The following is a 24,478-nucleotide window of genomic DNA, read 5'->3' on the forward strand; positions in this document are numbered from 1 at the left end:
ACCTGTGCAAGATCCGAGGATAGTCAACGGCGCGTTAAACAGTCGACCGGCACGCGATACTTTTCAACAGGAGCCGCGTGGGGCATCGATTTCTGCTCAGCTGACTTCCTGACCTGCCATTTCCATCACAGCCCTATCGCGTGCGTTTCCCTTCGAGAGTGAGACAGCTTTTTCCGAAGCTCGGGGGCGTGGACCTCCCTCTCGGCATGTAGATATCGGCCAACGGAAGTAAGAAAGCGGAGAACGACGAAGGATACGGGGTAAAAAGGTAAATTAGCCATGCTGGTACTAGAAAGGGCAGACAATGCGCGCGATGGAGGTAGATAAGATCAGAGACGCTTTCAGACTCTGAGAGCTATGGGTAACGCGATGCCCTAGGCAACGTGCTCAAAAGGAAAGGGAAGGTTTAAAAAATTGAATGACAGAGTATTTGAAAGAGTATCGTTGCATGCAGGTTTAGTAAAAGACATACGTTTATCGTTTGGTAAAGGTATAGAGGAACGTGATGAGGAAGAAAATGTTGCTTGAGACTGGTCAGGAGGTTCAACTTATTTAAGGAATTCTATATGAATACTGTATTACGAAATTCTGTTCATAATGAAAGAGGAGAGAGTCGGCGTTGCAGCTAGCTTCATCAGGGGCAAACGATACACTGACCCTGATGAACCTAGATGCGTGAGTACCGTACTTCAAGCCTTTTTAAGGTATCCATGCTTAACCACAAACTACACGATCGAAGTGTCGTTTAACCCCCGGAGAAGCTAGGTTTACACCCTCAAGCCTGCGATGTGCTTTGTGTAAAAAATGAAATAAACCAAAAACACTCCATCGACTTTTCTTTAAAACTATTACCTATCTTGTTCTAGACTTATTTACAGTGCTCATTTCGAGGAGTAATATACACATCCGTGGGATTAGTAAGTAGTTCTAAATTTTGGTGTGATTATAGTCACCGGAACATTGATCATATTGTTTGGCAGTGGCCACTCTTCGAAAAGCAAAGCGTCACGAATATTTAAGCATTTATAGGAAATTTGAATGCGCAAGAAACTACGAAATGCAAACAATATGCAAGAATATAAAAAAGATTGAAAGTAAAGCTCATGTTATAATATTTGCAGAATAAAATAAATTCTTATTTAGATTCAATTTTTGTGGACGATTTTATTTTGCAGAAAGATCCGCAGTCTATTAATGTATAATCTCACACACGTTATTAAGAAATCTTACACATGTTAACGAATCCTAGTTCTACACATATATATATATTGTCAACATGTAAAGTGAATAAATCTCTCTTTTGAGATTGAAAGCTTGAATAAAAAGAAGAAAAAGAAAAATATATACACACCCAAAGTATAGGTCGTCCATTTTAACACATTCTGCATAAACGGGTGGCTGCGTCGCATGCCTGCGCGGTTCTCCTCAAAGGGCGGTCGTGGCAATGAATACTTGGGATTCTTGGGCGCGATCTATATTATTAAGCACTATTAACCCAGCACGGGGCACGGGGGACGATATATTGCGAGGCACGGTTCGTTAATGTGGGTCGATCGTCACGGGTGTCCTATCGATATTCCAAACATGCCTCTCGGGCAACGTCGGAACGTCAAAGGGTGGCGTGCCACGATAACAAATGCTTATCCGCTCGAGATCCGCGGCCATCCTTTCGTTTCTCCAAGATTATAATTATTATTAACGATATTAACTACTCGACGTACGAATAAAATGGAACTCGATGGATCCAATATTTAATTTCGCTCAACTGATGTGGAAGCTGAGAAAGAGTACACTAAGAATATTCTTCACTCGAACTTGAACTATCACTTTAGTAATCAACGGTATGAACACTTTGATGACCGGTATCAACCCCATTATCATCACTGGAATCGTATATTGTACCGTCATCGTCACTTTCGTATAATACATCCGACTTATACATGATACACGGATTATTTATAACCTTTACTAAACTCAAATGTTGTCCGGAACAACATTCACCGCGCGCCATCCATGCTATACTGAATAGTTTCAATGTGTTTCATGTGGTATGTCGACATTTTTTTTTTGTTACTGGAATTGTTGGGAAGGTGGGAGCATGGGGCATCTTGAACTGTACGTATAAACAAACGAGAATCGACGCACGAGTGAATCAATATAGTTTACTTATACAGGGTGAGCCTAAGGTGTTACAAGCTATTTTCTCACGAACTATTAGTGATATCGATAAGGTTTTTTTTTTTTATTTTTTTTTTTTTTTATTATTATTATTATTATTATTATAGGACACGATAATCCCTTTCATGTAATGTATGAAGTATTGCTGGATTGATTTTTCATTGAAGGTAGTAAGTGTCCACATATTTATGAACAAGGGTGAATGTAAACTTAGCTTTGCAGTTAACATATTCCCACAGACTATATAGCCTGTGCAGCCCACCCTATATAGGCTTCCAATGGATAAGGTGTTGAGATACACGTAAACATCGCGTAAAAGGAAAAGTCGGTACTTCCAGTCGGAATTAATTCTCAAAGAAGAGTTTGTTTCGAAGCTATTCGACTGCCCGGTTTCCTCAAGACGAGGAGGAACGAAGGTGCGGCCAGGTGGAGGAGAATATTGAAATTCGATACTCGAACTATACGCGGCGGTGTTTCAGGTACATTAAGTACAGGCGGTCCGTCGATGTCGTCGTTATTATTTTATTTCGCTTTCTTGCGGTATATTAACTTTAGGCTTCATTTTAGCACATTGGCAGCCGCTGACGGAATATTACGTCCTTTCGTACCCACGACGGGGATCGATAACGAACAAGGTTCGTAAAATTGAACCTATAATAAAGTATCTTTATACACGTTCGATACCGTGCATGCTCCTAAAGAAGCTTTCTGTGATCGAGGTGAACAAATTTCGTTATCGCGTGCTTGTGTTTTTAGCGTTCAGACATTGAGTTTATAGTTTGTGTCGTAACAACTTTTGCAAATAATTACGTACATACATGTCACATGATCCCATCTATAGTCATAAGTTTTACGAGCCTCTCCCTTAATCGTTATTTTTTATTTTCGTACGAGAACTGCACGCAGCGTCGTTCTTTCCTCTAGTAAAAGAGAATCGGTGCCCGAGCCTCTTCATTTTACGAAACGTTTTACCTCCACCGACAGAAAATACTTCAGCGCTTCTTTAATCCCACTTTCGGCTCGTTTGACGACTGAACTAGTCGCGGAGCGTAAAGCTGAAAACTTTTTCGCGGACGTCCAGGTGGGTTTCCATTTCGTTTCGGAGCAGGGTAACCTTCGAAAACGAGCTCTCGAAGTCTCGAGCGCGCGGGAGGACCCTCCGACTATCGGGTTTCGATTACGGTCGATCGAGATAGAGAGCTCGCGATTGGTCGGGCACGGGGAGATTGTTAGCACGACTTCGACGCGTTGTCGCAGCTCGCTCCAAAAACCGAAAGGAAAAAGAGAGGAAAACAGATGAGGTCGTGTCGCCCCGTACAGGCCGAGCCCGGCTCTCTATCCGTTTCCCTTCGTTTCATCGGTGGAAATTTGCATTTTAAATTAAAGGGGATGCACTCGAGACTCTTTTAACGATGTTCCCGCTCGTTGAAATCCCCGGGTATTTCGTGTCTCGCGGAGTTGCCTCTCGTTTCGCCGCAGTTGGATCGCTCCTCGCGACTTACTCGCCGAGCACGTAAACGCGTTTTACGGAGGAGCGGAAAGGCGACGCCAAAGAAAATGCAGGGACCCGCGTGAGGCTCGGGTCGACGAGCGTGCGCGTTGGAAACTAGGTTCGCCGATACATTTGCGTGTCCCCGACGGCCAATCGCTGTTAATAATCCATTTGTTCTGAAGAAATGTGTAAGCGTGAATACTTTTAATGTCGACGCTTTTATTTATGTATTCTGATCAATATTAAGGGAATAGTTGAAAAGGAAGATGCAAAATGAAGCGGAGAACATTGACGAGTTTCGAGTCTATTACACGAAAAGTATCGATGCCTAGATCTGGACATTTAAAAATTGAAATATGTACGACGAGAACCTCGTGAAGTTGACTTAAACTTTTATTGTTGCTGCATTAAACTGTCATGTTCCAAAAAGGTTGACAAATTAAATTGAATTAAAAGTTTAATTAAAGCTAAGAAGATCAGAGTTTCTATAAATAGCGAGCCTATAACGTTTATTCCGACTTTGTCGTAAGTTAGTCTGAAGCTTGCAGTTGAATCTTTTTCTGGCATTAAACTGTTATGTCTCGAAAAGGTTGAAATCAATAAAATTCAATTTTTATAAATGGAACTGATATAATACACATCCATTTGTCCTGAAACGGCAGACGATTAGGAATGGAACACTTGTTTCTTCCTGCTTGCGGTTGATATTTTCGGTTTTACGATTCAACGAATGACCGTGGCTGAAGCGGCAGCTCGCAAACCTAATCGCCGTGATCGAAGCGAGAACGCCGCTTGGTTTCGACGTATCAGTGACCGTGGTAGTTGAACGATAAAGAGAGGACAGTATCTATTCGGATTACAGTCGCCTTGGGAGTCGTTCCGAAACGATGAGGCTCTTATTCGCCAGCCATCTCGGGCAAGCCCTGGTGGGGCCGTGCCGCCTGTGTCCAGGAAACGAAATATGACGCGAACATCGGAAAAATCCGCCACCCCCGCGAGAGACCTCCTCAACTTTTAACGAGTCGCGACGAGTGTGTTCGAAAAATTGTTGGGGTCGCAACCGAACATTTTTTGTCTGCGTACGAATTTTGAGAAACGAGCAGAAGAAGAACTTTTACTTCCTATGAATGGAACGTAGAATTTGAATCAGGAGATGAAATTATATTTCGGAAGATTAGAAATTATTTATGAAACTCTTGTACGAGTTCCTTGGATAAACTCTGAATTCGAATGAAAATGCTTTACGTATTCGGTAAAAAAGTAACCAAATTTCATTGCGAATTACCCCATTGGATGTCGCGGAGTAAAAAAAGAAACACTACTATTACCAATTACATTCCCGCACGTTGTTTACATTGGTTTACGTAGAATTTGAGTTTGTTCTGTCCCTTATTCCTTCGATTCTCTATATATCGTATAAAGTTTTGCCCAATGGCGAGGAAAATCGCGGCCGACGTTACGCACGACGAATCTGCAAGCCCAATGTAACTGCACTCGTCTCTTTGGAATAGCAGACCACCGAAGTTTTACGATCAGACCACCGTCGAACTAACTAGAGCTCATTAACCGCCGCGTTCGTGGACCCTCCCAACGAACTTTCCTTTAATATCGAGTTTCGAGAACGACGATAAACCCGACGATGCGTGCTCGAATCAGTCGCATTGCGATTTCATCCGGTTCTTCGTGGCTCCATCGAAACACGACGCTCTGAGTTAAGATCAATGACGTGGATCGAGAAAAAACCATCGTGGGTTTTAAATTCACGAATCTTTTGAAAATGTAAATAAATAAACCTGCGCAGAGTTTTTCGTTGAAACTATACAAAGGCCTCTACACTAGAATACCTTGAGACAGAATACAGGATTCGTTTATACTCGTAGGAAAGATTTTAAATATTAAGGTAGCGCTTTAATGGGTTTAGAAACAAAGACTCGGTCTATAAAATTGATTAGTTAACATATCTCGAGAGGTACACCCTCCCAGGTTCTCTCGTATATCTACTAAACATTGGGTTGCCTAGAAAGTCCACGTCGATTGTTGTTAGGTGGTACAAGTCTGAATACATCGGAATGGTTGAAAACAAATAACATCTACACATCCCTTGAAAGATGGAGAGGTTGTGGAACAAAATGGTACCTATGTAATTCGATGTTAACATTCAAATGTCCCTTTGAATTTTTCTTAAAAATTGCAACGATCTTTCTGGACAACTCGATATTATACCTATCTAAAAAATGAGAATTGTATTCTACTGCAAGGGGTGCTAAAGAAGATATCCCTTCACAAAGAAGCACCGATCTAGGGTAGCCTCGAATGAACGCGTTTAGGCGAGCGAAACCGAGTCAGGAGGCTGGAGTCCAGCGAAAAAAGTCGAAGGCTAATTCTGGTTTCGCTAACTGGCGCGGGCACCGCCAGGAAGCGTCGGTGGTGCGATATGGGGGCAACGGAGATCCGTTACATAAATCGTTCGTCGCGACGACGCCGAGGCCGACGCCAACGGTCGACGGCGGGGGTTATCTACGAAAACATGACCGGTAACAAATTACTCGCGATACGCCGGCATTAACCGTTCGCGCCCACGTCGCGTCGCGGTTTACAATCTGCGCGCCATCATCCCTCCGCGAAATTTACTCAAACTGTTCAAGGTTCTGCGACGACGAGCTTTTCATTGTTTTCTTTCGAGACTTGGCGTACATTAGAAATTAGACAATTTTTCTATGCCCACTCGTAACCAGGTTCGTAACCAGGAAGCGAAGACGCGTGCCGCGCGTTCCGCGGCGCGTCGCACGCGAAGACGACGATGGAAAGAGAAACACAACCGTGTTCCGTGTCTTCTTTGGCCAATGATTTCGCGGTGGTGGCACTTCAAAGTGACGAGAGCGAATAGCGAGCATAGCCCCGGGGCTCGTTTCTCAGAATGCTTTACGGACCGCCGACGAGAAGTCCGGCCGCTTCATTTGCTGAATTTAGAATGAATTATCGGGGTATTAACGTTGCACGGGACGAATAACGATCTACCGGGTGATGTATGACGTATCCTGTTCGCCGTCCTCCTCGTTTTTCTTCTTTGTCCTTGCCGGTTCCTCCGCTCTCTTTGCTCGCAATCGACGCGCGGGCGTCGATGTCGAAAAACGGTACGCGCAATCTCCGGCGACGCGGACGCGATAAATTTACCGCTTCGAGATTGCAGCGGATAGTCGCGATACTCGAAGACATCCAAACCGGAACAGATGCATGGCTCCGCGAGGCGGAAAAGATCCCCGAAGGAGTCGACTACGCGCGCTGGAGTAGGTAAGAATTTTTAGGATCTCGATAGTCTTACCGTTTTGTGTTCGATTGGCCAATTGGTACGAGTCACTCGAATTTTATATGCTTTTCTGAGTTTTTCAGATTCGTGACGGGGATGGGAGACCGATTATATTATGTCGTATGTTAATTTTCGGTGAAAAAAATTCAAACTTATGTTTACTTTACGCGTGAAAATATGAACTATCCCTTTTCCATAACCTTTATTCATTTTAGTTATCGTCTTAATTCCATCTTGGCAAAATGTTAGAGGTTTTGATTTAAAACACTCATTTAAAACTGATTTTATGATAGATATGTATGGTGAATATGGTATATGTGATAAGAGATTCCATTCATACTTTTCTTTACTGTTATTCTTGCTATGTGTGGTCTAAAGGAGGCTGTATTTTGACAGTAACGTAAGAGACGACATTACTTTTGAGATGACCTAATATTCTCAGCAAAAAAAGTTCGGTAAAATGGCGCAGGTCTTTTAGAAGTAGGAACACAAAGTTAAAAACAAAGGTGAGGTTTCTTTAGTTAGAAGTACATATACACTTGAACGGTCTAAGAAAGGGTTGTACCAGTGAAAAGAATAGTTTGTGGAAGTGTTAAAAGGAGACGATTAAACAATTATTTTTCAATAATTAGGTACCACACGAAGACAAAGAATGCATAATCCTTCCTTTTCGATGTCCAAAATGTAAACGATTGTTAAATAAAAAAAGAACCTGTGACATCGTCGACAGGGCTCGAGTAACGCATTAGCGGGATGAAAAATGCGCTCCCGTCTTCTCGAGCGCTTTTTTCCGCGTGACGGCTTTGTGTGCGGGGGGTTCCGTATCGATAAGGACTTTCGTGGCATAAAAATCAATGTCGCCGAAGCAGCTTATGTACAATCGCGCCGGCAGCTACTCGTACATTATATCCCACCCCTGCGACGGATTTACCGGCATCCCGCGCTTCGAAACACACGCTCTCCTTTGTGCAGCATGCGCGTGTCACCCCCCTGTACGGGAAACGCTCGCGGCCACCATTCATCGGGCCACTTAATCGATCTTTTGTAAGAACGCGTTACGGAAACGGGGAGGTAAAATCTGCGTAGACTCACCAGAATTCTCCGTGCTCCTGTCGTGATGGCCACACCTGAAACAGAAAAGCGTCAGATTGAGTATATAGTTGCCCAGGAACGACGCTAATAGGTGTTTTTTGAATTTATCACGGGTGCCTTTACGTTCAAACGTTTGTACGTGTAGTTCGATTCGAAAATATTTAGTCGTCATTTTGTTATGTTAAGCCTCTATGGACCAAATTTTTGTCTTCTGCAAACTATTTGCAAGTCATTTACTTTGATATTTCAGGTTGATAACCTAAGTCTCAACCTGATGGCCGTTACAATCTAGGTGCACGTACGAAGTTCAGTAGAAAACAAATTCTACTTATTGTTGCTCTTCTAACAAGTTACTTCTAACAAGTATCCTTGGCAATTATTAAGTATAAAAATTGATATTCTGGCTTTACCATATTATTGCATTAAAGAACCAACGAATTATAAAAGATACTTCGAAGCACTCCCGTGTATCTCAACCCAAATTTCTCGGAACAACATAAATTCTCCCATAAATTGCAACTTATAATCAAGCATCTTCCTTTGAGTTGCAAGATAGTCCTATAAACTGGTGCCTCCATAAACGATAGATACATATATATATAAAAAACAACGTCACGATGAATGGGATGCCTGTCGAGTCAGCCACATCAAAAGGAAAATTTCCATCCCTTTTTGTTCGGCATTTTCGTCAACCGTATCGGCGAGTCGATAGGTGAAATTAAGCTCGGCTACCCCTCCCCGTCGCAGAGCTCCGACTGTAAACGGAGGGTGGAACGAAACGACGAGAACAAAAAGGGACCTAGCCACCGCAGGCATTGTTTACGGAGATTGGAACACGCGGCGGAACCGCAGTCGCGTTCCCATCGACTCGCTCGTCTTTGCTGGAACACGGATTCGAATTTTCCAGACGACGAAACGCGGCACGGAGCCGCAACGACTGACAGGAACATCGGTTGCTCCCGAGAAGGGTGGGCTCCTCGCATCGGCGCTTTCGCCGTCTGCATAAAATTATTGCCGACAACCCGTGCCCGGCGCCCGTCGAGTCCTTCTCCCGCGACTATCGATCCTGCTTATTTATAGCGATACGAGAAAACGGTAACCCGGTCGTCGCGCTTCCACATCCGGCGGTGAAACTCGACCGCGCGAAAATCGCCTACGCGCTCATCCACCCTACGAGTCCGGCGTTCGTTAGCCTGTTCGTTAGTCGATCCCGTAAGTATTCGTAACCCTCTATATTTATTGAAGGCATTTGTTTCATTTAAATTAGTGTGAAGTTTACTCATGTATATATTTACAATGGAAATTTGATTTTGGGCACACGAAGCCTATCATTTAAATTAGACAAATTTCTTCAATAGATATAGAGGGTACAAATACTTATGGGACAGACCGCATGACTGACTTGGTGATCAACGTGATGCTTATGATTTGATCACGGTGCGCAAGTTGAACTACCCCGTATAACCTCCGCACGCGACGCTTTTAATCCGTTTAGAGAAACCATCGAAGTTGGTCGAGCCATTGGTTTCAATCGGTGGTCCCCAGGCATCTTTCCCGGCTGCCTCCGAGGGCCGTGGTGTCTGAGATTCGCTTAATTGCAAATCTCGGATTTACGGTAATTGTCCGAAACAGGACGGACGCGAGCACAGGGTTGCCAATAATCCCGGCATCGGATTTAATCCGTCGCTCCCGAGGGGCGCGCGTCGCGCACGAACGTTTCGCGGCTGCGCGCGATCGAGTATCCTCGTTAGAAACGTGCGGGAAACAATTAGCAGACGACTATTGTCTTTGTGGTGCCGCCCGTGCAAAAATTACGCGCGAATTTACATTACAATGGATGTTAAAATTAATTTGAACGCGGCCCGCTGGAAAACACAACGAAGCCCGATGAAAACGCTGCTCCTGCTGGAAAAGCTGTGTAGATAACGTCGTAACAAATTGACCGTCAATTTCGACGGCGCGACTCCGTTAATCGACAGTCGTTTCACTGCTTGGATTATCGTAGGGATAGGGGTAGGAATAAAGCATGCGTAAGTAATGGCATCATTTCATCTAATAAATTGGTCGTTCGGTAATATTAGTAATCATATTTGACCCTCGAGGAAGGCTGGCTGGCGACACGACAGAGTATTTTACTCAAAGGACTTTTTTATTATCACTTATAGAGAAGTGCGTCATGGAAGTCTCAATTATCTCGTTCGACTAAATAGATATTCAAAGTCAGAAAAACGTATGGATGATTTGTAAGTAGTATGTATAAAAGAGACGTAGTAGCTATGAACACGATCATCTCTCAATATTATATAGAATAAATTTGGAATTCAACTATCGAGAAACACTTGTGTTCATTTTTATTGCGTAACATCAGCGACGTCAGCGACAGTATTTCCAGCGGGGTTAAAGTAACGACGTTATAAGCGGGACAGATCGTGCACGAGGTTTATCTGGTCGAACGAGACGGGCGCACGCGAGTTTATGCACCGAAGAGACGGCGAGCAACGTGCACGCGTCAGCGTCGTTGCGACGTATACGTAAATTAAATTCTTCTCCCGACTTTCGCCCGTCTTCCTCCTCGGGCGTGCGTCTCGCGACGTTCCGCGTCGCCAAAGCACCGCACGATTTGCCCGCGCGGGAGAAAAATGACGGAGGAGGACAGCGTGTGCTCGTCTGGACGCCGTTTATCGATATGTTACGGAGTGGAAGTGGACTCTATTCTGCCGCAGGAGAAAAGACCCGCGGATGCGTACTGGGTCAGACGGTCTATAGGCGGCCGCCGCATTCTACTTACTCGCAGCGCCGTATTAAGGGGGAATACCTGTCTGGGCGGTCGATTCTCGGGCATTCTTCTGGATTTTTTTCCTTCTGATTCATAAAGAATTTTTTCCATGGGAGTATACATGTATACATGTTCGTTCATGTTTCGTGTCCTACTTACTCGCAGTCCATATTTCCCTTAAAAGAGTATTCTAGGGGATTAGTTTGCAGGGATTCTTTTGGATGTGTGTGTGTTTTTTTTTTTTTTTTAAAAATATAGATCCATGAAGGATTGTTATATGGGATATTTGAAAATAACCAGAACTAGATGTAATAAAAGTGATCTTGTATGAATTTCGTTCCTAAGACTATGTTTATGGTCGCCACTGTGTCGTTAATATGAGAAGCAGTATAGCTCGATCCGAGATAGTTAGAAAATATTGAAAAATGGGCTGTGTATAATAGTATTTAGCGTGAAAAATCATGGCAGCCCTTCAACCAGCATAAAAGCCAGTTTACATTCGATTAAGGCTAAACTCTGCGTTTGATGGGATTGCAAAGGAATTGTTTCTTATGACCTATCACGTGAAAACCTAATCGTACATTCGGAAAAATAGCGTTCTCGATCAAGAGAATTAAAGCCAGCAATCGACCGGAAGCCATATGCATTAGTCAACAGAAAGAACATTGCGTTCAACAAACGCAAAGAAAGGAACGAACTTTTGCATCAACTCTATCCTAAGTTGTCCTAGGTCTACCCTAAGGATAAAGTTTAAATAGATCGAATAAAACCAGACCAGAAAGCAGTTAGCAGCTCAAAGGTTCCACTTGAAACGGTTAAATGTTGGAATGACAAGCTTCGTTGACTAAGATATTACCCTTAATGAATCGAAAAAACAAACAACAACAACAACAACAACGTAGTTTACATCAACTTAGGGGAAATAAACAGGAATAGGGCGCGGCGACAGCTCGACGCGAACGAAAATAGCGTTCGCTCGAGCGGGGTCTTAACGAACCGCAAAATTGCCTACGTAAACGTAAAATCGATACGAGGTCGGAAACTGGCGAGGGTAGAGAAAATCCAGTAGGCGGGTAATGGGTTATTCGATATCCTCGCAAATTTTGGGTTTATCTTCGTCTGCGCATGCCCGACGCGTACGCGCCACCGGCGCGCAGACTGAAAACTTGACCGAGCATCTCCGTTATTGTGTATTCTTCCATGAAGATGTACGAAACAGATAAACTTTAGTTTTACACACATTTTTAGAGCTTTACTTTCCTTATTATTATAAATACAGAGGAGTTGACTATTACAATGCCGAGGGATCAAGAATTTATTCATACGAGCGTGACTACCATTTTTACTAGAAGAAAAGGGGAAAGATTAATTCGTATGAAAATTCCAACCTTGCAAAGAGTAAACGCGATATTTAAAAAGCCAAAGAAGAAACATCCTTTATGTTTGCAGTAGTGTCAACGCTCCAAGAAGGAGTGTCTTTGTTTTTATATCATTGAAAATTATTTTTGTTGAATTGAAGCTAGTACTTATTTTTGTAATTTTGCCAAATTCATGAATCCTGTGTAGATTTATTTTCTTTAGCATCTCATCTTTAGAAGTAACTTATTTAATTCCTTAGTGAAAAATCCAGTCACCCATACATGGATGAGGTAGCGATCAACGTGTTAAAATACGACTAACGTCTACGGAGCGTATTTACTATTTCAAAAGTACAAATGGAACCTTTTCCACGTTATTATTAACAGTGCAAACTCTCGTTACAATGTTTCTATTTTTTTTTCCAAAAGTACCAACCCCTTGAACGCCCCCGTGGCTCGCGAGCCATAGCGCAGTAACAAAGGTAATCGCGTAATTAAGTTTCAGCGTCACGACACAAACTCGTTGCGACGTGGCCGCGCGTACGACCAAAATTCGTTTTTCGCGACAATCCCCGAAACGAGGGGGAAGTTTCGAGTCTGGCTGGAAATTTCCCCGGCGTTTCGCGTTGGTCGGGCTGCAAATTTCGCGAGCGATAACGTCGCGGAAAATAGGCAACGAGCAAGGCTCGCGCATGGTATTCAGAGCTGTGTTGTCGCGGTAAACGCAGGGAACCCTAACGAGAACACTGACAACGCGCAAGTAAATCCTACCCTTCGAGGGCGGCTGTCCCGGGGGTGCGACAACCTCGACCCGCCATATTAACCTGCTGGGGCGAGGACTCGCAGGACGACCCGTGTCTTTCAAAATCCGACCCACCTTGCAATTTTTCGTAATCCCGAACGGGCGTTCCATACGTCAGGAATCTCCGGAAAAGTTTACTACTATTATTATTCTTATTATTATTCGTTATAAACGATACAAGGGATTTGAATGAGTTAGAATTCAAGTTGAGGGTGTAGAGATTATCCGCAATTTATGTCTGGAAAAGACGAGAAAAAGTTTATTTATTGCACGAGATTTCACTCTGCGATATCTCGTTGCAAAATGTGCGAACAGGAATGCATTACATTAAATAGTCTAACTTTGGAAACGTGTCTTTTTTGATATTATTAGATTTGATTATAAATTCTTATAGCTTTCTTGGAGCGTTGACACTACTGCAAACATAAAGGATGTTTCAAAAGAGGCTTGAGAATTTTGTTTTTAATATATTCAATATCCCCCCTCATAGGAGACATCCAAGTGCAAAGGGTTAACTCTTTCGCGTAGAATCAATTTCTCTCCACGATTTATTGGATGAAATTTGTCAAACTTCTTCCAAATACCGAATGCACCCATAACAAAACCCTATAAGGGTAACGATATTTACTCGTGGATCATCCTGCTCCGATTCTCCGTCGCGCAAACCGGTCGCGCGATGAAGCATCGCGATAATCACGACGATACCATGGCACCATCCGAACGGGATAAAAATAATTGCCAATACGGAGATAGCGGCGAGAGATGGGAACGGCGCGGAGAGGCATGGGCGATCCAACCGAGCGGAATAACGCATAGTTTACCAACTAATAACGCCGGTCGACGAGATGGCATCCGCTAAGAGGTTATTACACCGTTCCCCGAGACTTTCCATAAATCATAGCACCTCGTCAAACCGCTGCACAGGCATACAAATGAGAATGCAAATAAGTGTGTATTCCGTCGCGCTAACACTACCTCGTGTCTTATAATTCTCGAGAGGGTTCGTGCCCACTTCTTAACGCTCCCGCGCGTCTCATTCTCCCCGTGCTACACCCTCTTTGTAGTTTCCCCTCGTGTCCTGCGCCGCTTCTTCGATATTACCTCGAATATCGTAAACTCGGCTTGCGCCGCAGGCAGCGCTGGTCAATAACCGGAAGCGCGAGTTTCCTACGACGAACCGTTTAGCCGACTCGCGTCGCCACGCTCCCCCGAGCACTTCTTTTCATCCTCCTTCGCCCTTATCTCTGTTGCACGTGAAAAAGCCTAACAGTCCCGTCGGGGAAGGAAAAATAGCGGAACTAATGCCTGGGGTACCGAAACTTGGCGCGAGAGCCGAGACACCGTGAAGGTTAATATTCTCGGAACTAGAGTTATTAAGGAACTTTCAAGTGTTTTGAAGGTTTAAGGACGCCCATCTTCTTTTAACACGTTGAAACTGTACACTTGTCGGGTTATACTGGTCGAGGCTGGCAGGTGTAAGCCGTGTCGTGACATTTTCAAGCGTTGCAATTAATCTTTCAGACCTGGCGTCGACAACTGAGGACACAAAATTTTTAAATTACCGATACTATCGTTTAGGGCGAACGTCCTTATTTGTGGACACGAAGAGAGATCAATTTTCCTCGAAAACTACACTATTAGGATTTTTTATTAGGAACCCTAAAAATTAAATTATATTAGTACGAGAAAAAAAGAATAATTCAGGTCCGAAAGAATTAACTTCAGAGGTCGAGTGATACACTGATAGTTTGAGCGTACTTGAAATTCGTAATAAAAGGAAATACTCTACTCCACTAAGCCATACTCCAGCATAGGAGAGTGAGCTCCTGAAGGTTCCGTTAATTTTTGTCATGATCCGCTGATTAAGCACTCGACGAAACAAAAACAAAATACAGTCTCGGACCGTGTCGTTCCGAAAGTAACCAACGAAGACCAGGATTGGTAGAGAGGGAGAACCAGGAGCATTTACGGAAGTCTGGAGTACCCTGGCGAATTTGGCCGATCGTAAAGCCGGCTTATGCATCTTTATGCTGAACGTAAAAGCGGATTAATCGGCGAGCGTTCCACTCGAGACGCGAGAACGCAAGAAGTTACTCTACAGCTACGCGTGTATTTGCATCGAATGCGAGCAACTTGGCGTGCGAACGCCGCTCGAATCGAAATCTCGCTGATCGAATTTACTTTGCCTCGGAGAGAGACCCCCGCAAATGGTACGAACGAAAGATGAAACGTAAAGGAAACAACTTGCAGCGCGCGCAACGTTTCGATTAGCATTCCATCGAGAAATCGTTGCTTTCCACGGATAAAACGGCGCTGTGCGCGAGAAGAGGAGAGAAGGGGCTGACGAATGCACGAATTTACATATTTGGGTTGCAAAGTTGGGAAGAATTTTAGTTGAGAACGCGGGGAACATAAATTGGAAGATTTCTGCGATTTGTTAGATTGGGACGTTGTAACGGTAGAGTAAGGTCTTGTAGACAGAGACCGAGTCTACGAGCAACTGACTGGATTGGGAGATTGTACTATTACAGAAAGGTGTTACAGATAGACACAGAGGATTAGTTTCAACTGACTGGATTAAGATGCTGTAATAGCAGAATACAGGCTTAGAGACAGAGACCGAGACTACACCTAACTGGCTAGATCAGGAAATTGTCAAGAGAAAAAAAAACGCGGGAAAATTGCATAAGAAGAACACGAAAGTCGACTGGTACGCGGATCACGTAACCGGTGTCGCTAGTTTCGAGGCTGCTTCGACTACTTTGTTCCTATTTAGAAGATATCCTGGGATTCGGGGCGCAACAAAAGAGCGAGAAGCTCGTGTTTGGTTGGGATACGTGCACGGTGGCCCCTTCGCGCTGGTTGTTGTCTTTTCTGAAAAATCGACGCGACGGTCCGTGCACCGCGAGAGAAATCAAAGATCCCCTCGGATACTCTCATCATTCTTTTCACGTGTTAACGTCAAAGACAGTTACTTCCTATTTTCTTCTCTAAATTGTTTCTCACGTTGCGCGCATCAAGACAGGTATCTTCCAGTCTCCTTGTATTAGAACACGTCTACGAATGTCTGTAGCTTTGGAAGTCGGTGTCGATATTTTGCTTCACACGAGACGCGAGAAGAAGAACAACGGAGACGACAATTTATTTATATATTACTTTTCGTTCGGAATTATTACTTATTCCTATTTCGTAATACTGTACTGTGCGGGCGTGAGAAGTTAGCTAGTGAGTCTGATTGATCACAGTATAATCTTCATGATTATACTATAGAATTTTATATTATACTAAATTCTTCTCTGTGGAATTCTACAATCTAGGAGATTACAACCAATCACACTCGCGAGCCAACATCTCATCCCCGAACAGTACTTATGTTATTCCGTGTTGTCCTTGTTCGTGCAATACAGCTTGAGAAAGCGTGGCGACGGTCAGGGAAGTTTGAGAAACACTGGGTCGGGATAGCCCGCCGCCATCAATTTCCCAGGACGAAAAACAGAGGTAACATTTTCAGGGGCGGGATAGCAAGGACGCGAGTGAGCCGTACCCTATAAACGGGAGGCAGATAAGGGCGGCCGCGACTAATGCGAGACGCGCTCGATTATTCACGGGCGCTTACCGTCGCGACGTCGACGAGATCCCGTCGTGCCTGCGAGCTCACGCCCGAAGCATCTAATTTATAAGACGGAGGACGCCGCGTCCTCGACAACGTCGAGCTCTTCGACGAGTACGCTATAAATCCTAAAAAAGAAAAAAAAAAAGAAAAAACACCATCCTCGAGGACGCCACGAGGGGCGAAGAGTTTTATTCGCGCCCGAGGAAACTATTTCGCCTTCGACTGCCACGGAATCCCATGTAATTTGTCACCCTGAATCGCCGTATAAATATGCACGACAACATGCCGTCCGGAACCTGAGATTTCCTGTTCCGTGGGATATCTGGCGCGTTCGTAAAACGGATTTATCGGGCTCAAAGAGCCCGTCGTAAAATAAAGGAATACGCGACATGTCAAATAGGTCGACCGACGGACGACTGGAACGAGTTTTATCGCGAGCGTGATAAATCGTGGACGGCCGAGCACGCGGGGGCATAGCTGAGGCTTGCTTTCTTTCGAATAACAATGAAAAATTGCTGATTTATTCGTCGGAACGAATACTTCACTGGAGACTCTAATCATCGCGACATCGATACGAAGAGGAGCGCCTTCTGGCGCCAATTTTGTACTCGGAACTTGTGGTAAAGTTGCCTGTGGGAGTGCAAATGTTCTTTATGTACAGTCGTCGCAATTGCCATGGTTAGCGTTATCGTTGCACGTTATTAAATTCAAAATTCATACCTGAAGTCACCATAGTCGCTATTATAGATACGATTCAGACCTAACCCAGGTTTACTTGTAGTTATCGTTACCATCGCATACGCTCACGATGGTCACGCTCGTCGCCATCGTAAACAGTCGTTACTATCGTCATCCCCGGTAATCCCCATCGAAACGTAAAGTGTCGTCGCAAGGTCTCGCGAAAACTGGCGCCAGTGATCGTGGCACGTGGAGGGCCCGCTCGGGAAAGCGCGAGCGAGTTATCGGACGGCGAACGGTCGGCAGACGTGCAGGGTCGTGCGTCGCCAAGTTCACGCCGAGCGGAGAGGAGAAAAAGCCGAAGGAGGGTGGTAACCGTGGATGGGTATTGATTCGCTAGCGCGGAGAGAAGCAAAGAGAGTGATCGGACGTGAAAGTCGACGAACCGTGCGAGCGGAGACGGGTCGAGCGGCGAGAAGCTGCCAGGGATCGAGTCGCGTCGAATCGACCGGCGCGTTATCGCGCGTACATTTTCTGCGTACCACGCCGCGTCGCGCAAATCGTTTCTCCCAGGCTCCGACGGCGAACAGAATCGCTGCACTCGGATATATTTCAAGTTCTGCCTTGTTGGAAACGAATCAGGACTGTTGATTATCGATATACGAGACGTTGGTAGGGAATCTGTCCTGGGAACTGGTCGAACTCGATGGGCTGAGGACGTTGCTCGAAGAGGACAGCGAACGGGGAGTTGACAAGGAGACATTACATTTATGGGCTCGTGGATTTACATGACTTGGACGTTAACCGCTTAGGCTCTGGTGTATCCTACAAATTACAGAATATATACAGAATTGCAAGTAGTTTAGTGAAAGTGAATGAAGTATACAGTCAGTCCCATAAGTATTCGTACCCTCTATGTCTATCGAAGAAATTTGTTTAATTTAAACGATAGACAATTTTCGATTATATACGCATGTGTATATTTACAATTACAATTGTATCAAAATACAAATGTGCCTTTGAATTTTTCTTAAAAATCGGCACGAACTTTCTGGACAAGCCAATATCATGTTTGTAACCTATGGAATAAACGTATAAATCGTCACGTAAATCTACGACCCCCTGTGATGTCCCCTTCTAAGTCAAAATGCATCAACCGAAACAACACGAACAGCGGTAGGGGTGATTTCAAGTATCTATTTCGAGTATTCCTAACGCAAATTTATTCAAAAGCACTACTGTAGTTTCAACTTCGAAGGTCGATACGCGATAACCTCGGAGAGCGAATGGGTGGGATATTCTTCCGGAAATTCGCTAGAGGTTCTGAGGGATGCGAGCGGGAAAGACCTAGGCGATATCTGAAAAAGGTCAGCGATTTACGGACGTCTATCGTAGTTGAGGATTATGGCGCTACGGAGGGATCTTGACCGGAGGGTTCTCCGTGGTTCTTGCACGATCCCGACCCCTTCCACCATTTTGGCGGCAGCGATAGAAGACGTCGTCGTCGTTCACGGAAAAGTATTACGAGAAGCCATTCCAGAAGAGGTCCATTTTGCTCGGGTATCTTTAATCTCGCCCTTGAAAAACACGTTTTACCCCGAAGGAAAACATCGGGGAAAGCTACTTCCGCGAGGAGGAATGTTTGATCGAAGGCGATACGAAGATTCTAGCAATACAAATAGTTCGAAAGTTAAACGATCAGACTTTTCCTCTAACATGGGAATCTGTACGAATAACTTAAGGGGGGAATTAGATTTAGGCTCAAAGAGCCCGAAAAGAAAAGTTGCAAGCTCGAAACGAAGGCTATGAAGAAGAAAAGAGATTGCTCTATTTTAATCGAAAGTTTCAATAAATTAAATATATTCCTTTCTTCAGAAAAAAATTCATCCATATCGCTGAAAAAGAAATATAGTCCAAAATCTATTTCTCTCATTAATTCGGAACTGACTGAAAGAAACACGATACACTTTGAGATGCTCGTAAATACCAGCTCTGGAAACTTTCCTTTCCGCGAGGAGGGACGCCTTTTCGAAAAGTTTGGAAACAACTACCCTAAGAATTCCGCGTCTACCTTTCTCTGGTTCGGCGACCACATCGCCGGTCTATCGATTCATGTCACGAATCGACTCCTGTATGGTACACCGTCGTTTTCGCGATTCCCTACAGGTGTGACGATGTAAGTTTCGTTCGAGGATGTGTACAGAGGGTCGATGGATAGGGGACGAGGAGGGCTGGTTCCATTTGACGAAATGCGCCCAGGAGAGAACGCAACCCATTCGAATGTTGGCAGCGTCGGCGACAAGTGCACGCGTGCCAGTTCGCTTCGCAGCTGCGATCCTCTGGAGTATTATCGTTCACGATTACGACTCGCCAAAAACCATTACTCGCGAGCAGATACCGCTCCCATCCCTTTCGGTTTTCGGAACTGGTCGGGTTTAGGGAGGATAACGTGGGAAACGGGCGAGCGCATTATCCCGAATCGTGCACTCGCGTTAACCGTCACGGATTAACTCTCCATGATACTGTCTCTTCGTTCGCCGGTATCGATCGTTAGCTAACGTTAATTAGAAGCTTCTAGGCTAGATTTCAACCCTTTCAGTGCCACGGACGCGTGTACATGCGTGCTGGACTCTCAATCTCATGTTTGCGACGCAATTACCACTGTTTTGTATAAATTTTTTTTTTGTTACGTTTTCATCGAGATCCAATGTTCCGGTTCGTCAATGTTCAAGGTGAGATATGTTCTTAATAAAGTAATTAGGAGTATTCAGCACTGAAAGGGTTACAAATCTGAGTCGCATTTAAAATCCTCCAATTAAATAAATCCACGAAACAACTACCCGAAGGCTTCTTCTCGTTTTATCGAAATAAATAATCGATATACTAAGGACAACGCCATTTCTGACGAACAATAATAATAATCCCCGGAGATAATCTTGCCACGGTTTATCCACTCGATGGTTTTGGTATCGCGACGATCTCGCGAGCCTAACCGCGGTCTCGATCGTGCCGATACCCTACTTCGTCCGCGTATCGCCACCCTCCAAGAACACGCGAACTCATAATTTCGCATTCTGTCGAGCTCTGCGGCGGCCAGGACAATAAAAACACTCGAGAATCATACGTTTCCGCGTGACCCACTACTTAACTGTCGTACTAAATCGTCGTATAGAGATTCCATTGCTACATTACCAAACGTTATTGTAACATCGTTTCTTCTTTAGTTCGTTTACCCGTGTTGCGCGAGCGTAGGCGGTAATTTCGATGGGAATTTCAGATAGCTGCGCGCCGTCGACAGCGCGGCGGAAATGTTATCGATTTTCTCCGTGTCGCGTCTCGACCTACGCTCCCAAAAGGTATTTTTTTGTGTGCGTATTTTCCAAGAGACGATCCCTTTGATGTCGCGATTTCGCAAAATTTCACTCGCACTCGAGAGTCGCGACGAGGAGGGAGCGGAATTAATCCTGGCTTCGACGTTTCCCAAACACATCGACGATTTTCCGGGAGGCATGTTCGACGAAGGATCGATTCGACAATCGGATCACGCGCACGGCCGGTTCATTAGGCTGTTTGGCCTCGGGCTCGATTAGCCGCTCGACACGATGGATTCCAGACCGTTGCCAAAATCTTTAAACGGCGATCCCCCTTTGTTTCTTCGTTTCGCGGGTTCCTGGCTTGCAAACATTTTTAGGTGAACTGTGACTACCTTTCGAACCTAATCAAAATCTGGCTACACTAGGTCAAAATATTGAGGGCATTGTAAAAAAAAAGTGTACACTTTATAGAACACTCTTCATGCGGATGCAAGAGAGTCTATAGAATTTTTAAATTCAATCTTTACTTCCTGAAATTTATTCATTGTGGTGTATTTCCTATGCTCGATTTGGGGAAACAGAATTCATATTTATTAATTGTGATTTTTAAATGCAATGTCTACATCCTGAAATTTAATCATTGTGGTGTCTATTTCCTATGCTCAATTCGGGGAAACAGAATTTAATAATATGCACAGGTTAATGCTAGCCTACATTCTAAACAGATAATAGCTAGAACGTTGAACTACCGTACGAAACGTTGGAAGAACTCCTTTGCAATACTATTCTCTCGATTTCTATATATTCTGTGAAGTAACGTTGGAGAGAGTCCAGCATAAATTTCTGAGATTTGCATCGTATAAAATACACAATAGTGTGTCCCATTTAAATTATGACTATTCCTCATGTTGGACGTTGGACTCGTTAATAATTGAAAAGGATTAAATACAACCCCTCCGTTACCGAAACAGCGGAAATCTATAGAAATCGCGAGTTCCTCTCAAAGCCTCGAATCCGCTTTTCAGTTTGAGGACGCGTCGCGGCTATTTATCGCGAGTAAACTAAATGGCGTTTATTTGCTTACCCCTGCAACGACGTCGATGGTGACAGCGTCGACGACGACCACTGTACTATTCCTTCAAAGCCTTCTGTAACAAAGGAGAACTTGTCGTTAGTTTCCGAAAACGCGACGGTGATGTGGCAATTATTCTGTTTTGCCAGAAAGTGTGTAGTATAGGTGATTATAACTTCGCTGTTATCTTTCTATGCTTTTTGTCTGTTCAGAATTTCTCTTCGATTACTTGTGTGGTCAGTTTTAAGCTCTACGCATGGTAAAGGCTAACTATCATAATCGGAACGTGACTACAAAATGAGGTTCATATTTTACACTGTAGCGAATAAAGAGGTCTTTCGAACGAGAGACAATTCGCTAATGGCCTTTTCCGACCTACGCGTGCGATCGATACAGTTTTGCATTCCGAGGGTGGTGTGGTGATTATTTAAGTGGATTAAATTGCTATACGTGAGCGATCTTAGAGGAATATTAAATTTAAAAAGTTCAAGGATGTTCGAACAATCGATTCAACCGTGTCAAATTTTAATCGATCCAGTCTTCGCCTCTTCGGGGTAGGATAACGAAGGAGGCCAACATTAGAATGCGAACTAGAATATTTTTGATATAAGAAATTAGATCTAAACAAATTTCTTTTAATACTATCCACTCTAGTCCACCCTACAACCATGTTTATAGTTAGCAGAACAAAATCAATGTTCACTCATTGATAGTTTCCATCAGGCAATTGTAAATTTAACCCTCCATGGGCCAATTTTTTTTGCAGACAACTTGAAAGGCATTTACTTTGATATTTTAAGTTGATAGTGCTGCTAACCGTCGTCGATTTTGTCATTGGTTATCGGAGACATTATATAATTAAGATGAATACGTCATCTTGTGAAAAAAGCTAAAATTATTTAGTAAAATAATACCATTTGAACCTCGATATATTAGAGGGTTAAAAGAATCTTGCACACGCAAGCATAAACAAACGTACCAAATTTCAAACGATTGTGTTGAGTACTTTGCCCGCAAAAAAAACGCAAAAATTGCCTCGATACTGACCCCCAAAAAAATACTACCTCCTTGAAGTTAGCCCCGCCATTAGAGACTCGCGGTGGCAACTTGCAAATCTGAAAACGAGGTATGCGGTTATATAGCAGTCGAGCAGCCATGTTCGCCAACAACGGCACACCCGGTTCAAACTTCCAAGTGGTGTTATTCAGTCTCGCGACTAATTCGTGGCGAACTTTTCAATGAAATTCCACCGTTCTCCGGTGCTCCCTTTTTATCCTAGCTTCAAACCCCCGGACCGAATTGAAAACGGAAAAGCCAGAATCGCGGCTCCTCCTCTTCCCGTTCTTCTTCCTACTAAATAACCGACCGACGGGGTGCCAAGCTGTCTTACAACTCGCGACCGATGAGAAACGTTTCAAATTGGGAGACCGAAACTTTCGTGACTCCCTCGTTTTCACGGTTCGTACAGGATGCTTCAAAATAGGGGATGAAATATCTAAAGGGTGGATTAGCGAATGTAACACAAGTTTATGAATTTTGCAAGGCAGTAAGGAAAAACCATACTATTGGTACCTGTTGATTATTTTATGAGGTTTGGAAAATGAATATTAGGTGCAATCTGAATTACGAAGAGTTTTACAGTCAGTCCCATATCCAGTCAGTCCCTTCATGTGTCCAAATAAATTTTTCATTATGAATTTGTACATGAATAAACTTTATAAATGAAGCATTCGTTTAAATTAGACAAATTTCTTCAATAAATATAGAGGGAGTATTTATGGAACTGACCGTAGATGTGGTCCATAAAATTGACACAAAAGTATATAAAAAAAATCAGCAACGAAATACGTGATAGACTCTGGAAAATAAGGCATACCTTCACGTGCATCTCAATTCTTTATCTGAATCTGTACGAAAATGAATTTATATAAATATCTTCAGTCTACTTATAAATTTTGCAGCAGGACAAAGATTTTCAATTATCAACCCTACAAAAATCCACGAAGCACGAAGGATTAGGTTTGAATTTTTAAAGCACAGTTGGACGAGCGTTCGCGAGTCATTGAAACGAAATAAAGAGACGAGGCAAACTGCCACCCCCGGAAATCCCAGCTAACAAGGTATCGAGGAAATCAAGCGCGTTTGGTCCACGACCCGGGAGACAGCAAGTCCCGAAGAAAGAATCGTCCTCCTTAATGTTTCTCCCAAGCGTACGCTTTCGGTTCTCCGATAATCACGTGCGGCTACAATACGGATCGGGGTAAAGGAGAGCTTCGATTCGTTCCTCGTCGAGACTCGACTCCGTCGGACCATTTTTCCCGCGAGAGGAAAATCAGAGTGCGCGAAAAACCGACCGTCCGAACTTTTCGCATTACCATCGACTCGAGCCTCGTTGGAAACTCCCTCACTCGGCGCGGCCGATTTGTTTTCGTCTGGAGATCGAACTCGTTCGAGAAAGCTCTTCCTGGGAACCGTAACTCAAGCAACCCTCGCCAATTTTAAGTTTCCCACGAAGACCGTTCGATTATCTTCGCGCCGCTAGAAATTACGGTTCGACCTGGGTGGAGGAGGATCAGAGCACGCAGAAGTATTTTTTCTGATTGAGGAGAAACTTTCCGGAATTTTTAACTATGTTTAACAACGTTTTTCATATTGCAGTAGTGTCTTTTCGTATTTTGAAATAACATCAATTAAAGGTGGCATTGAATGTCTCTACGAAATTCAAGCTAACATTTATTGATTCGAGGACTCCAGGACTATTATTGATCCAAATCTTCAAATTATTCTGTTCGTTAT

At 43.8% G+C, this 24,478-nt stretch overlaps 1 protein-coding gene across 5 annotated transcripts in view; it reads right to left on the reverse strand.

The window, feature by feature from the left end:
- The window catches only part of LOC128880933 (stress-activated protein kinase JNK), a 127,620-nt gene that overhangs the window by 36,384 nt on the left and 66,758 nt on the right, over positions 1-24,478 (reverse strand). For 3 of the 5 annotated variants that reach the window (XM_054131518.1, XM_054131513.1, XM_054131514.1), the window contains 2 exons: positions 21,695-21,758; positions 8,070-8,104 (listed from right to left, as the gene is read on the reverse strand). The gene's annotated coding sequence lies outside the window, so the exon portion shown is untranslated. The remainder of the gene's footprint in view (positions 1-8,069; positions 8,105-21,694; positions 21,759-24,478) is intronic. The other 2 variants (XM_054131517.1, XM_054131519.1) reach the window with 1 other exon arrangement.

The sequence above is a fragment of the Hylaeus volcanicus genome, chromosome 8, assembly GCF_026283585.1.
Source record: "Hylaeus volcanicus isolate JK05 chromosome 8, UHH_iyHylVolc1.0_haploid, whole genome shotgun sequence".
In the NCBI taxonomy this organism is placed as follows: domain Eukaryota; kingdom Metazoa; phylum Arthropoda; class Insecta; order Hymenoptera; family Colletidae; genus Hylaeus; species Hylaeus volcanicus.